General features: G+C 35.0%; 1 protein-coding gene across 11 annotated transcripts in view; it reads right to left on the reverse strand.

The window, feature by feature from the left end:
- Positions 1–15,243, reverse strand: part of CNTN4 (contactin 4) — a 930,864-nt gene that overhangs the window by 691,085 nt on the left and 224,536 nt on the right. For all 11 annotated transcript variants that reach the window (XM_082711571.1, XM_082711575.1, XM_082711573.1 and 8 more), the window contains one exon: positions 11,544–11,600. The gene's annotated coding sequence lies outside the window, so the exon portion shown is untranslated. The remainder of the gene's footprint in view (positions 1–11,543; positions 11,601–15,243) is intronic.

Here is a 15,243-nt window from a genome sequence, read left to right on the forward strand (position 1 = left end):
GCCTTTTAATTTGTATTTTCCCCAAATGGCTTATGTATGCTTGTGAAGTGGGATTCTCACCTCACTTGGAACTACTGGCTCTTTGATAAGGAAGAGCAGGCTGGCAAGTAGAGCTGGCATGCCACAGAAACCTGTGTAAGCAATCAACAGCTTCTTTACAGCCAAGTGTGATTTTTCTGCAGCGCCAGCCAAAAGCAGCTCAGCACAACTGTCTCTTGCTAATATCAGATTTTCATACGCAAAGTCCCCATTAGTACTTTACCACCTTGTGAAAGGTAAAAGAGTTTGGATGCAACTAGCTGCTCCTACATCACGCTGGTGGGCGCATTTCGAGAACCCCAGGTGCATAATCTCTTAACTGGCACTTAAAGGTTTAACATTCCGTTTCTGCCCACCTGTAAGAATAAGAACAGTGATTATGAATCCTGGCCCCAGAATCAAGATGGAACTCTGCCACAGATTTACTATGAGATCTTAGGAAACTTACTTAACCACTCTGAACTTCAGATTTTTTTTTTCTTTTTATCAAATAAATAAATAAAATGTTAAAACCTCCCTGTGGATAAGATTCTGAGTATCAAAAAAGAGCATGTGTTCATAAGAAATAGAAATGTGCCTGGTTCATCATAAGTACTCAAAATACGTAAGCTGTTATGCATGTAAGCTCTTCGTTTCTGCTGAGTAAAACTCAATGTCATTCAATTAAGGGAAAACCATTGTCTGTCCTTGTGGAGAAGTAAATTCTCACCATCCACATGAGGAAGATTTCCCAGCATTGTGGGAAAAAAAACACAACTCTGAACTCAAGAATTCTGCTTTGTGTGAGCATGTAATTCTGGACAAGTCATTAAATACTTCTGAGCCTAAATTTCCTTAACCACAAAATGAGAGATCTGGCCTCGATGTTACCTGGAGCTCTTTTTACTTACTGCCTTTTATGAGTTTACTCTTTCCAGTTTGGTCACTAAATGATCTCACATTTATGGCAAGAGTTACACTATATGGATCTGTATGTAATAAAGACAACTTGAGCTTTGACTGTCAATAGGTTTGAGGTAAGCTCAATAGAGGAACTTTTAAAAACAAAGCATTACTGGGGCGCCTGGGTGGCTCAGTGGTTAAGCCGCTGCCTTCAGCTCAGGTCATGATCTCAGGGTCCTGGGATCGAGTCCCGCATCGGGCTCTCTGCTCGGCAGGGAGCCTGCTTCCTCCTCTCTCTCTGCCTGCCTCTCTACCTACTTGTGATTTCTCTCTGTCAAATAAATAAATAAAATCTTTAAAAAAATAAAAAAATAAAAAAATAAAAACAAAGCATTACTAAGAAATGGGACCATTATATTGCACAGAAATGCAACTGTGTTAGGCCATTTCTTTTCAGACTATATCATGATTTGGGGGAAAGGAGATACTAATCAGGACTAGTTAAGTTTTGCTACAATATTCTAGGAATACCAGTGGCTTGGTATATTCAAGTTTTCTCTCTTCTATAAACTCTGGTGCATTTGCCGGCCATTTGCTTCCCATTTTTCTCTGTTACATCTGTCTTGCTTAAATTTTTGTTGGATGGTAAGACTTTTTTTTTTTTTTTTTGAAGAGACATAGATGGCTCCTGATTAAATTCAATTTATAAGTATCAATTAAACACTGACAAAAGCTGTTCATTTCTAGCTATTTCATGAACAAAAAAATTAATGACAAAATATTGAGGGGTTTATGCCCTCCGTGGATAACAGCTTTAGAAGTGCCTTGAAGAAATCACCACCCACAGTATGCTTTATTTAGGCATACTTATTATGACTTTATTTTACTATAGTACATACCTCTCTACAGCAACCACTTCTTTTGGTTAGGATTATCAGCACTAGGACAAATTTGCCCTTGTAAACCTAAGATGCTCGTCTTATTTCATTGCTATCAACCACTTGGTGGAGATTTTTATTTTCCTGCTATTTTTCGCCCTGTGAAGTACAGATGAGGTTAAGAGGATTATTCGGCAGCTGTGTCCAACCACCTGCTCTCCAAATCCTTGGTTTTCAAGCCCTTAAGAACACTGCAGTGGATACCTTGGCTTCTGTCATTATCAACAAGGTTAATCCCACACTTCCCTAAGACTCCGCATCCACCTACTTTGAAGATAGCTGTAATTATGGCTCTCCTTTAAAAGCTTCATTCTTCCGGCAAGGTAAAAATCTTACCTCTAATCTTTTATTTCAAAGGTGGATTAAAAGGTAAAATAACCACAGCCACTTCTCTAAGGCACATTCAGTCCTTGACCTTTGAGACAAATGTCTGTCTCACTTCAAAACAGATTTTAATGGGAAGCCTGGATTTCGGTAATTTGTCTATGTCCTGTCCCCAACAGGCTCACCAGAGATATGTTAACATCCTCCTGTTGTGTGATATTTCATCCTGTGCAGATAAAGTTGACTGTGTTTCTTTCCAGTTTCTCTGCACAGTTCCCAAAGTTTAAGCTTCTCCAATTTCTCTAGCTTGTTTCTGGTTGTTTGTTTCAATGTACTCGGTGCATTATATTGGGCCATCAGCACTAGATCTGAAATCTTATGCCACTTTGTGTTTGTATGACTCCCCTAGGTAATATTATCCCAGTCCAAGGGTTTGTGAAATTAGAGCAATGCTAACAGTTTGCAGTCTATCAGTCCTTGCAAGCCTGTATTTTTAATAAATTTTCCTGCATAATCTTCAGATAAATAGATCTTTATTTTTTCCTTACAATATTTGTGGCTAAAAGGAAACTGACAGCAACTCATTGGGTTTTGGCTAATATCTTTTAGTGTATCTTTGTGATTCTCAAATCCTGAAGTCTATGGTTTTGGGAACACTTTTAAAGAGAAGACTGACTCCAATGGGTATTTTACATGATCTCTGAAGTTTACATTTCTTCACTACATGTGTAATTAGAAGGGTGATTCTGTACTAAATAGACAAAGGACTTTGTTTTGCAATTTTGACAAGCTACTATATGTCTTAATTTAAACATGGCAAGATAAAAATGTACTCCATTTTCTTTTTATTTCATATGATGAAAGAAATAACCCAGGCTTACTCTGGAAGCTCTCTTAAAAAAAAGTGTACTATAGCAATCAACAAATGCTTAATTTAGTTTTACCTTTTGAGACCCCTGTAAAACTAAACTAATTTCATTCAATCCATAGATTTAACCTACAGATTGATGGTTCTTTAAACAGTTACTTATAAAATACCACAAACTAAATTCGGTTAAGATGTAGTTTTTCAGTAACTTATGTCAAAAATAATTCAGCTAGAGATAATCACACAACTAAATATCAGACTAGTGGGAATGAAGTACGGTCTTTCCTAAAAACATGTCCCTTCTAAACATGCTTAGCTGAGAAGAGAATCCATTTACCCAAGTCCCTGAATTCTAGCCTTTTACCTTATAGATGGGAAAATAACAAAAGTTTAATGATTTTTGTAACATCACACATTTGGTTAATATCAAAATAGAAAACAAGACAGGGGACCTGATATTCAGTCTGATTTGTCTTCCCATTAGTTCATATAATGAGGTGTTTCACAGAGTCATAGGATCATTGTGGAAAAGGTAATTTAGCATCTTTTCTTACAGAGTAGAAAGCTGATTTTAGAAACTGCCAGTTTTAAAAACATGGTAGACTTGGCTAATGCAGACCAATGCCCACCTATAAACACAGATATTCCAGTACCATACTGTTTTGATTACTAAAGCTTTGTAATATAACTTGAAGGTCAGAAGGGATCCCTCCAGGTTTGCTTTTATTTTTCAAGATTGCTTTGGCTATTTGGGGTCTTTTGTGGTTTCATAGAAATTTTAGAACTGTTCTAGCTCTGTGAAAAATGCTATTGGCATTTTGATAGAGAATGCATTAAATCTGTAGATTGCTTTTGATAATGTAGGCATTTTAACAGTATCAGTTCTTCCAACTACGAGCATGGAGTATCTTTCCATTTGTGTTAGTGTCTTCAGTTTCTTTCATGAATATCCTTTCATTCATTTAATAACCTATTCCTCTATCATTGCATTTTCTTCATGGCCTCTAACACAATCAGGAGATTTTTTTTTTACTAGTTGACATCTGTCATCTCTATGATCTATCAACTCAAAAGCTAAGGGTACATACATATTTTATTTGCCACCATATTAAGTTCTGGTGAGAACTTAATATAGATTCTGACATATAGTTAGATCCCTGTGTACATACTTGTTAAAAGAACAAATGACCCCAACTGTTATTCCAACTATTCCCCACAGCAAAATCCTTCCTGTTAGCCATAAAGGATACAACACCAATTTTATCAAACAGAACAATTCATACAACCATCTTTTCATATTTAAGATTAAAAATTTCTGGGGCACCTGGGTGGCTCAGTTGGTTAAGCGTCTACCTTCAGTTCAGGTCATGATTCCAGGATCCTGGGATCCAACTTCCCCTCATCAGGGTGTCTGCTTCTCCCTGTGTTCCTCCCCCTGCTCTTGCTCTCTCTCTTACTCTCTCCCTCTCTATCAAATAAATAAAATCTTAAAAAAAAAAATAAAGATTAAAAGTTTCTGCTTAATGTTATAATCTATAATATGCTACATTGAATAACTCAATCATCTGTTATATTCCTAGATTATGATTTTAATTTCAATTCCCAAAGATAAACTCAAAGTTAAAAAAAGAACAAACACTCTATGTTCTAAAGGGAAAAAAATCATAAATCATAAAAACTGATGGACGATTGAATTGTCCATTTTCAGGCAGTGGTTTATTTTCTTGGCAGCAATTTAAATTGCATTCAGAACCACATGTGCACAGAAACATTTTAATGTAAGGCCACAGGGATGTGTTCTTTTCATTTTAACATTACCCTCATGGTATGTTAATACTCCTCTCTCAGCATAGGTAATGTTACCTCTGCTAGGGAAGGTTCTGTCAACTATCAAGAGAAACAAAGGAAGAATAAAAATCATGTTTCTCCATTAAATATTTCCCTGCTACATCAGAAGTCCCTCAGGGGCTGATTAAATTCATTAAGTGATAGTGAAAATTCTAACCATTATTTTCTTTCTGGCCAAGATGCTAGCATAAGAAAAACTACTCTTGGGACAGTCGGGCTGCCCATAATATAATGTTATAGCCTAAAATTTACAGCAAGTAACATTCATTTAAAAAGTATGAATTATAGAGGGCCTGTCTTATAACTGACACTAGGATCAGTACTTGACATACTCTTTGTAACTCTCACAAACGCAACAAAATGACTATTAGGACCCTTACTTTATAGTCTGAGGAATCTGAGGCTTACAGAGATAAAAACTGAAAAAAATTCAAATGTTCACCCATCTCTCTCTGCCTCCATCACTTACAACTTTTGTATTAAACCATTAATCCTTAAAATTAGAAACCTGACTTGGTCTTTGGCCTGGGAGGACATGTCAGGATTTTAGGAAGACAGTATGTACTGATTTGAATGACAACCTTAGGAGTCTCTTTATTTTGTTACATCCCCTAGTCATCTTATCTGAAGGAGAAATTTTGTCTTCTTAAAACATGCATTTCATAATCTATTACTATATTGAGATATATTTCACATTTAAATTCACCATTCACTATACAATTCAGTGATTTTTAGTATATTCACAAGGTCATACAATTATCGCCACTAATTTGAGACCATAGTTATCATTCCAAAAAAGAAACCCTGTGCTTGGGGCTCCTAGGTGGCGCAGTGGGGTAAAGCTTCTGCCTTCGACTCGGGTCATGATCTCAGGGTCCAGTGCAGCACTGGGGGTCTCTGCTCAGTAGGGAGCCTGCTTCCCCACCTCTCTGTCTACTTGTGATCTCTGCCTGTCAAATAAATAAATGAAAATCTTAAAAAAAGAAAGAAAGAAAGAAAGAAAGAAAGAAAGAAAGAAAGAAAGAAAGAAAGAAAGAAAGAAAGAAAGAAACCCTGTGCTTATTAGCAGTCCCCTCTGCCCTTGGTTCCTGGAAACAACTATTACACTTTTTATATTGATTTTTATATTGATAGTTTTGCCTATTTTGGACATTTCATATAAATGCAATCATATATGTAGTCTTCTATGTCTGGCTTCTTATACTATTTTCACATTTCCTCCATGTTGCACCATGTATCAGTACTTAATTTTCCCAGTTTTAATTGACTAATATCTATCAAAAGAAGAAAATTACTTCTACCAATCCTGAGAAAAAGAATGTAATTGTTTTCTTCCATTTTTTCCTCTGTGTGTACATTAGACTGAATATTGTAGTGTTAACAAAACAAATTTACATGATGTAAGCCTTGAATATTACAGTCTCCGTTTTGCTGATGGGAAAATGAGTCTAAGAGAAGTTTATTTACCAGCTCCAACATCAGAGCAGGAACTTAAAGCACAGGACTCTGAACATAGAGCCAAAATTATTTTCACTTAGTTGATAGATATATGACAGGAACAACTAAATGGCCCATTCAGCCACTGAACCTATGATCTTTGGTTCACCAGAGACAAACTCTCAGAAGCTGAGCAAAGCTTCCACATTTCATCAATCCAGAAGTCTTTATGCAGCTGAGGATACTGAACTCAAGGGTCTGTCAGGGCCAAATAGGTAGCAAATGAAGTGGCATGATAAACTGGAGAGGAAAGGAGGAGGCAGCAGCTGCCCAGGAAAGCCCTTCTGTCATCTAGGAGAGCAAGACTGAGGTAGGAAGGTATTCTGATTTCTTCTGAGAGAATCTGGAAATCATCATTATATCTGAAACTGTATTTTCAAGGGTTGGCAACAATTAAAACTTTTATCTTTTTGCAATTAAAAGGTAAAAAACAACAAACAAATGTGTGAACCAACATAACTCTGTTTTGAAGCTGTTCTTATCCATAGGCTACCACTTTTACAACCTGTGGTAGATGACAAAAGGCTAGGGCACCTGGAGGTAGTGCCAGGCCCTTCCTTAAAGAAAACCTAAAAGGGATCATGACAATTTAAAAGGACCTGACCTCCTCCTGCCTTTCAGTCTTAATTTTGGAAAGATCCAACAACTTTTTTTGTTTATTGATGTAAAAATGAGATAAATTTATTAGTTTCAGGTGTACAATGTAATGATTCAACATTTGTGTACATTGCAAAATGTTCACCACATTGAGTCTATTTACCATCTCTCATCAAAGTTACATTTTGTTTGTGATGACAACTTCTAAGATTTACTTTCCTATTCAAATTTGCAATTCTATATTATTGATGACAGTCCCCATGCTGCACATTAAATCCCCATGACTAAGTTATTTTATAACTGGAAGCTTGGTATATATATATATGTGTGTATATATATATACACACATATATATATGTGTGTGTGTGTGTGTATGTATTTTTTTTTTTTTAAGATTTCTTCACTCATTTTTAGAGAAAGAGAGAGAAAGCATGTACATGAGTGAGCATGGAGAGGGGTAGAGGAAGAGGGTGAGAATCTCTAGCAGACTCCCCACTGAGTATCAGCCAGAGGTGGGCGGGGGGCGCAGGGCTTAATCTCAAGACCCTGAGATCATGACCTGAGCCGAAACCAATAGTCAGACGTTCAACCAACTGAGCCACCCAGATGCCCCTATAACTGGAAACTTGTAATTCTCAATCTTCTTTACCTACTTGGCCTTCCCTCAAGCCCCCTTCCTTCTGGAAACCAACTTATTCTCTGTATATATGAGTTTGGTTTGGGTTTGTTCATTTTTTTGTTTGTTTGTTTTTTATTCCAGCTATAAGCAAAATCATACAGTATTTGTCTTTCTTTTTCTGACTTACTTCACTTAGAATAATACCCTCTAGGTCCATACATGATGCCACAAATGTCAAAATTTCATTCTTTTTTATACCTGTGTAGAATTGCAATTGTTTGTGTCTGTGTGTATACATATATACATATATAAACATATTTGCCACATCTTTTTTATAGATTTTTATTTATTTATTTATTTGACAGAGAAGATCATGAGCAAGGGAAGCAGCAGGAGGAGAAGGAGAAGCAGGTTCCCTGCTGAGCAGGGAGCCTGATGCAGAACTTGATCTTAGGACTCCGGGATCATGACTGGAGCTAAAGGCAGGTGCTTAACCTACTGAGCCACCCAGGTGTCCCTACCTTGAATTTAAAAAAAAAAATTTTTTTTTAATATGCTATTTTTTTCCTCTTGCTTTTCTTCATTCTATTCCTTCTTTCAGAAATGTATTATTTTCCTCAACCTGTACCCTTCTCACATCTTTCTTCAACTCTCTGCAGCTAACTAAAAATTTAATGTTTGAGGAAGTCTTCTGTGGTTTTTCTTCTCTGGGTTAAGTTTTCCTCCAGGGCCAGTATCAATGTGGACAACATGAAAATCACATGGTACAGTAACTGCTTGTTTGATTAGCATACTTTCTTATTATAGACCCTACTAAGCCAGTGATGATACTTCTTTTCTACGTCATCGTATTCAGTCGTCAGTAATTACCCATGAAAAGAATGGAGCATATAATGACATCTTTTGTGTTCCAATTCCACTGTTTTTAATAGTTTAAGGTGTTGAAATCATACTCCATGACAAAAAGCTGAGAGCTTTGCCCTTAAGAGTAGAATCAAGACGTGAATGCAAACTCTTACTACTGAACTCCAGCATAGTACTGGAAGTCCTAGCCAGAACAATTAGACAAGAAAAAGAAATGAAAGACATTTAATTGGAAGGGAAAACATGAAATTATCACTATTTACAGATGACATGCTTTTATATGTAGAACACCATAGAGTCCACCAAAAAACTGAGAACTAATAAATGAGTTTAGCAAGGTTGCAAGATACAAAATCAGTATTAAAAAAGTTTATTGCATTTTTATACACTAACAATGAACTATCAAAGAGAAGTTAATAATTCCCTTTGCAACTGCATCAAAAAGAATAAAATGCCAAAAAAATAATAAAATGCCTAGAAATAAATTAATCACAGAGAAAAAGAACTTCTATACTGAAAACAAGAAGAATTAATATTCTTAAAATGTCTATCCCTCCTGGAGAAACCTACATATTCAGTGCAATTCTTATCAAAATTCCAATGGCATTTTTCTCAGAAATAGGACAAAAATGATTTAAAATAGTATGGAATCACAGAAGGTCCTAAATAGCCAAAACTCTCCAGAGTTAAAAAAAAAAGAGAACAAAGCTGGAGGCATCACACTCCCTCATTTCTTACAGTACTTCAAAGTTACAGTAATCAAAACACTTTGGCATTGGCATAAAAACAGACAGATCAGTGGAACAGAAAAGAGGGCCCAGAAATAAGCCCCCATACATATATGGTCAATTTATGACAAAGGAGGCAAGGAAGGAGAGTCTTTTTAATAAATAGTGTTGTGAAGACTGAGCAACCACATACAAAAGAGTGAAACTAAAGTACTATCTTCCATCAAATACAAAAATTAACTCAAATGGATTAGAGACTTGAATTTAAGACCAGAAACCATAGAACTCCTAGAATAAAACATAGGTGGTAATCTCCTTGACATTGTTCTTAGCAACAACCTTTTGAATCTTACTCCAGAAGCAACAGTAACACAATCAAAGATAAACAACTGGGACTACATCAAACTAAAAACTTCAGTCAGTGAAAGAAACAACCATGAAAATAAGAAAGTAACTTACATTTGTATATCATACATTTGATAAGAGCTAATTTCTAAAACATAAAAATCTTATATAGTATCAGGTATAAAAAATAACTCAGTTAAAATACAGGCAGAGGATCTGAAGAGACATTTTTTTCCAAAGAGGACATACAGATGGCCAACAAGCACATGAAAAGGTGCTTCAGCATCACTTGTCATCAGGGAAATGCACATCAAAACCACAATGAGATACCACTTCACACTTCTCAGAAGGGTTAAAATCAAAAAGACAAAAAATAGAAAGCATTGACAAGGATGTAGAGAAATGGGAAGTCTCATGCACTGGTGATGGGAGTGTAAATTGGTGTAGTCACTGTGAAAAACAGTGTAAAGGTTTCTCAAAAAATGTAAAAACTACCATAAGATCCATTAATTTCACTTCTGGGTATTTATTTAAAAAAAGAGATACTAATTTGGGAAGATATATGCACCCTTATGTTGACTGCAGCATTATTTACATTAATCAAGATAGGCAAATAACCTAAGTAGCCACTGATGGATGAATGGATAAAAAAATGTGGTGTGAGGTGCCTGGGTGACCCTATATACACTAACACACCCAGTCAAGAATGGGTTCCACATCAGATGATCCAAACAGCTTATGTAATAGATTCATGAGAAATAATTAATATGTACTATTTCTAGGCTATGAATCTGAGACCAGCTTGTTATAGAGCAATACTTAATTTGTAAAAAATATATTACTCGATCTTGGCTTATGCGAAACAACTAAGGAATCAAGTAAAATAAATTTTTTCCTATTTTTTTAAAATAATTAAGGGTGTTAAAAATAATCTTCCCCTGAGAGCCAAATTGTGTGCTGATACTTACCCAACGTCATCAGTCCTGTACTGATTAACAGAGTTTTAAATTTTATCTTGCTTGGGAGATACATTGTCCATCAAAACATAATTATTACAACTTTTAAAATAAGTTGACACTTTATTTTATGTGTATCAATGGAATGAGATCTCCTCCACCACCATCCCAAGATTGCATTGGATTAGACTGGGCCCTGAATCCAATGTCTGATGTCCTTATTACAAATACAAGTTTGGACACAGGTGCACAGGGAAGAAATCTATGTGAAGACACAGGGATCTGAATGAAGCCATTACATGCCAACAAAGACCACATACTGTTGCCAACTACCAGAAACTAGAAGACTCAAGGATGGATTCCTCCCTTAGAGCCTTCAGAGAGTAAGACTGTGACTACACTTTCATTTCAGACTTCTAAACTACAGAACTACGACAAAAATAAATTGCTGTTGTTTTCAGTCACCCAGTTCATGGTACTGTGTGATAGCAGCCTTAGGAAATAAAAACAGGTATTTCACTTTATTGCATCTGAATATTTTATGAAGGAAAAAATTTGCATGTATCATAGATAATGAGTAATGCTGCTTGTGTTTTAACCCTAAAAGGCTTCAATTTTAAGACCTGAATACATGTAGGATTTAGTAACTTAATATTTGTGTTGATTTGACTGATAAAATGTCTTTTCCTATAAAATCACTTGGTAAAAGTGCAAAAACATTTACTTCATTCCCAATACTCTTTCCATGATGCCAAATTCAAAAGTTTTTCAATTATCAAATTAATCTGAGCCACAGAGCAGCTACCACAAGTATCTTCTCCAGAAAGACTTGGGAAAGTTCTCAATTTCCCATTGTCAAGTCCTAATTTACTTGATTTCACTATCTTCATTAACTTCAACCTTCAGAAAAACACTTAAAATGATCTCATAGCATCAGTCAGTCTGTAAGGAACAAATCTCACTGTTTCCATAAAAACTAAGGATGCTAAACCAAAGGTAAAGTGAAATAAAGACAATCTTCCCTTGTGGAAAGCTTACCTTTTAGGGCAGTTCTTCAGACCACATACTGTTGGAGGTATTTTATATCAACGATCCCTAGAATAAAATTAAAAATATACAAATAAATACAATTTTCAAGTATAAATAAGCTATGGGAAGCTGATACTTAACTACTGCCATTCTAAAATTAAATTAGGAGGAAAAGAAAACTAAATATGGTCATTATGAATTTCCAGCTTGATAGAATTGCCCAGACTAGGAGCCAGGATGCTATGTTCCTTTCTCTGCTTTGTCTCCCACTAGCTGTGTGACTTTTGACAAGTCAATTCACTACTCAAGCCTTTCTTTGTTAGTATAATGGCTCTAGGAGCCTGTGATATTTTGTGATATTCAGATTCAATAAAAAAGACAATTTCTAAAGAAACTATATTATAAAAGCTTATAAAATAATGAAACGGTGAACAATGAACTAGAAAATATCTGGTGGTTTTTGCCAGACATATGAATATGGAAAATGAGACTAACAATAACAAAAACAAAACACTCTTTCCATAAATAGGGTATTATATCTTCTCTTAAAGCCACCAAGTTAAACTTTAATTGCAAAATAGTTCTGTGCCTGAGAGTAATTTCCCCTGAAGCAATACTGTTTCCCTCTAAAGAAAAATATATATACACAATACTACAGAGAATAAATGCATATATTCATACCTTCATGTTTATGTATATGTATATATCTTGTAACCAAGTTTCTATTGTAGATAACTTTACTTCTGAACAAAATAATTGTCTTATAATTTTTTATAATTAAAAATATTTTATGTAGATCAATATAGATTGGTCACTCAGAAATATCTTTATACAAGTCTAATCTAATTTACATTTAAATATAGTATAATTTATTAAGATAGAAATACTGTGTTTTCCTGATTAACCATAAAAACATTATCATTTATTAATTTTACGGTGGCCCATGCTGGGTATCATAATAATTCATCAATTTTTAAGCACCTAACTATGTTTACTTTCAAGTTAATATCAATAATGTCCAGAAAGTAAGAACCAAATAGGTCTTCTTTATATTGTTAATATATCCAGAAATGTAATTTATCTTTTTTTAATGTCTTTCCTTATATATTCCCCCCAAATAAAGTGCCACCGATGATTATGACAAATGAATCATTTCTTATGGAACAGACAAAAATCCCATATTCAAGTCAATAATGAATCACAAATAAATCACCATTTGTTTTATGTTACTGTGCTCAGTCACCAGCTCTATGTATGTGAGGTGGCTACCAAAGTTCAGTATGTACCTCAAAGTCTAACTTTTTGTTACATTAGGGATAGCCACAGATAAGAATGCAAAGTTCTATGTATAACTACTGGCATCTCTTGCAACTCTAGCTTACACATCAGTAACAATTGCTAAAAAATGATAATAAACCAGAAAAAACAAAAACTACAACTATGATCAAGGGTTCATTCTTTCTTTTCAAGTATTACTAAAACTTGACACACACACACATATATGTACATAAGTACAAAAAATATTCTTCACAGAATGCAAGTAGATATCATACTTGTGCAGTGATATAGATTTGAAATGAAAACTTAGTTTTCAATTTTATTTATTATATAATAATCATGTTCCTCTTTTTTAAAAGCACAAGTTATGGAACAGAGAGCTGCCCAAGATGGGATAATGACTCAATTATTTACTTGCCACGTAATTTTGAGCAATTCATTAACTAACATAAGCCTCAATTTCCCCTGTAAAGTGGGGACAACAGCATTATTTAGCCTCAAAGAACAACCAAAAATTCAATGACATAATCCAATTTAGGTATGCAGTCTTCTACCTGGCATATGGCACACCAGTAGTAACATTATAATAACAGTGGTGAAAGATTCTTATCTATCATAAATAGTTTTTCATAAAGAAGGATTATACATAAAAAAGTAAAGTCAGCACTGAAAAGCAATACATCCCAATATTTTCCCACTGTCTAAAATATTTAGCATTAGGGATGCCTGGATGATTCAGTCAGTTAAGAATCTGCCTTAGGTTCAGGTCATGATCCTGGGGTCCTGGGATGGAGCCCCAGTTAGGGCTCCTTGCTCAGCGGGGAGTCAGCTTCTCCTTCTCCTCTGCGCCTCTCTGTTCCTGCTCTCTTGTGGGGGCACACACACTCTCTCTCAAGTAAATAAATAATCTTTTAAAAAATTTTTTTAAAAAATAAAATATTTATCATTAAATTCATCCCTTTGATTTTTGGATTTGCTCCCAGAGGGAACACTGGTTAAAAGAAATTAGCTGTGAGATGGGTTAACATCAAGAACACATTTATCTGATTTGTTAGCTGTCACAGAGCAAAGAACAACACCCAGAAGAATGGAAGGCAGTTCAAAGGGTTGGAAAAGTAAGCAGGAATATCCAGGAATGATCCCAAGAAGGTCTCTGAATCAACATTTGCACCTTAAAAATTTTAGCCCATCCACAGCTCCTGGAAAGGACTGCCCTATGTACTGTGTAATTAAATCTAAGTGGCAACAGTGATTGAACAAGGAGGAATGCTTGACCCACATTAAACCTAATAGGATTCTCTCTCAGAGATTCTAAACTGCACCACTGAGAATTCCAGACAGGTACAGGAAGAATTACTGTAAAAGAAACTTGTGTGTTGAGAAATCAGAGAATGGAAAAGACGTTCTGGAAAAACTATGATTGGGATAACATACATCCTGAATCCTAATCCCCATGAGAAATGAAGTATTAAAAATAAAAGGGGTGACAAGTAGCCATATCTCCTGCCTTTTCAAGTTCTTCTAGGGTCAGGTTTTACCCAGTTTTCTGTTCTTAGACTGCAATTACTGCCTGACATATGGTTTCAACAGCCCTTCTCTTTATGTGAACTAGGGTACATTTCTACAACTTGCAAGTAAATGATTGTTGGTTGAGAAATGAGCCCACTGAAAGCAAGCTTTCTGTGGGTAATATGAAGTCCCAGCTATGTGCCTAAAGGAACTGAGCAAGAACTATACATGAGCAATATAAAGAAACAACAAAAACCACCCCACAACATTATTTGCAAGAAAATCTACATATACAAATTTTTTTGGCTCATAAATATGATTCATACTCAGCTGTTTCTTACTATTATAGACCAACAGATTTTATATTTACATTCATTTATTTATTCCAAAAATAGTTACTGGGAAAATAAACAGAAAATATCCCTAACTTCACAATATTTGCTGACAAATCAAGCTACTACTCTACTCAGCCACCACCACCCAAACAAACATCATCAAAATAAATGTAAAAACATAATAGACTCTTCTCTATATATTTCAGTCTGTTTCTCTTTTTGTTGCCTTTTTTCATTTATTTTTTAGATTCTACATATACATGAAGTCATATGGTATTTGTCTTTCTTTTGTCTGACATATTTCACTTAGTATAATACCTTTTAGGTCTATTCATGTTGTCACAAATGGCTAGATTTCATTCTTTATGGCTGAGTAATATTCCATTGCATATATATATACACATCTTATCCAAACAAGTATCTGTTGATGGGCACTTAGATTATTGGTTCAGAATTGGTTACTGTAAATAATGCTGCAATAAATATAGGGGCATATAAGTCTTTTCAAATCAGCATTTTCTTTTCCTCACGGAAATATTCAGAAGTTGAAATACTGGATCATACGGCACTTTTTTTTTTTTTTTTTT

Source organism: Mustela nivalis (assembly GCF_964662115.1).
Source record: "Mustela nivalis genome assembly, chromosome: 1".
NCBI lineage: Eukaryota > Metazoa > Chordata > Mammalia > Carnivora > Mustelidae > Mustela > Mustela nivalis.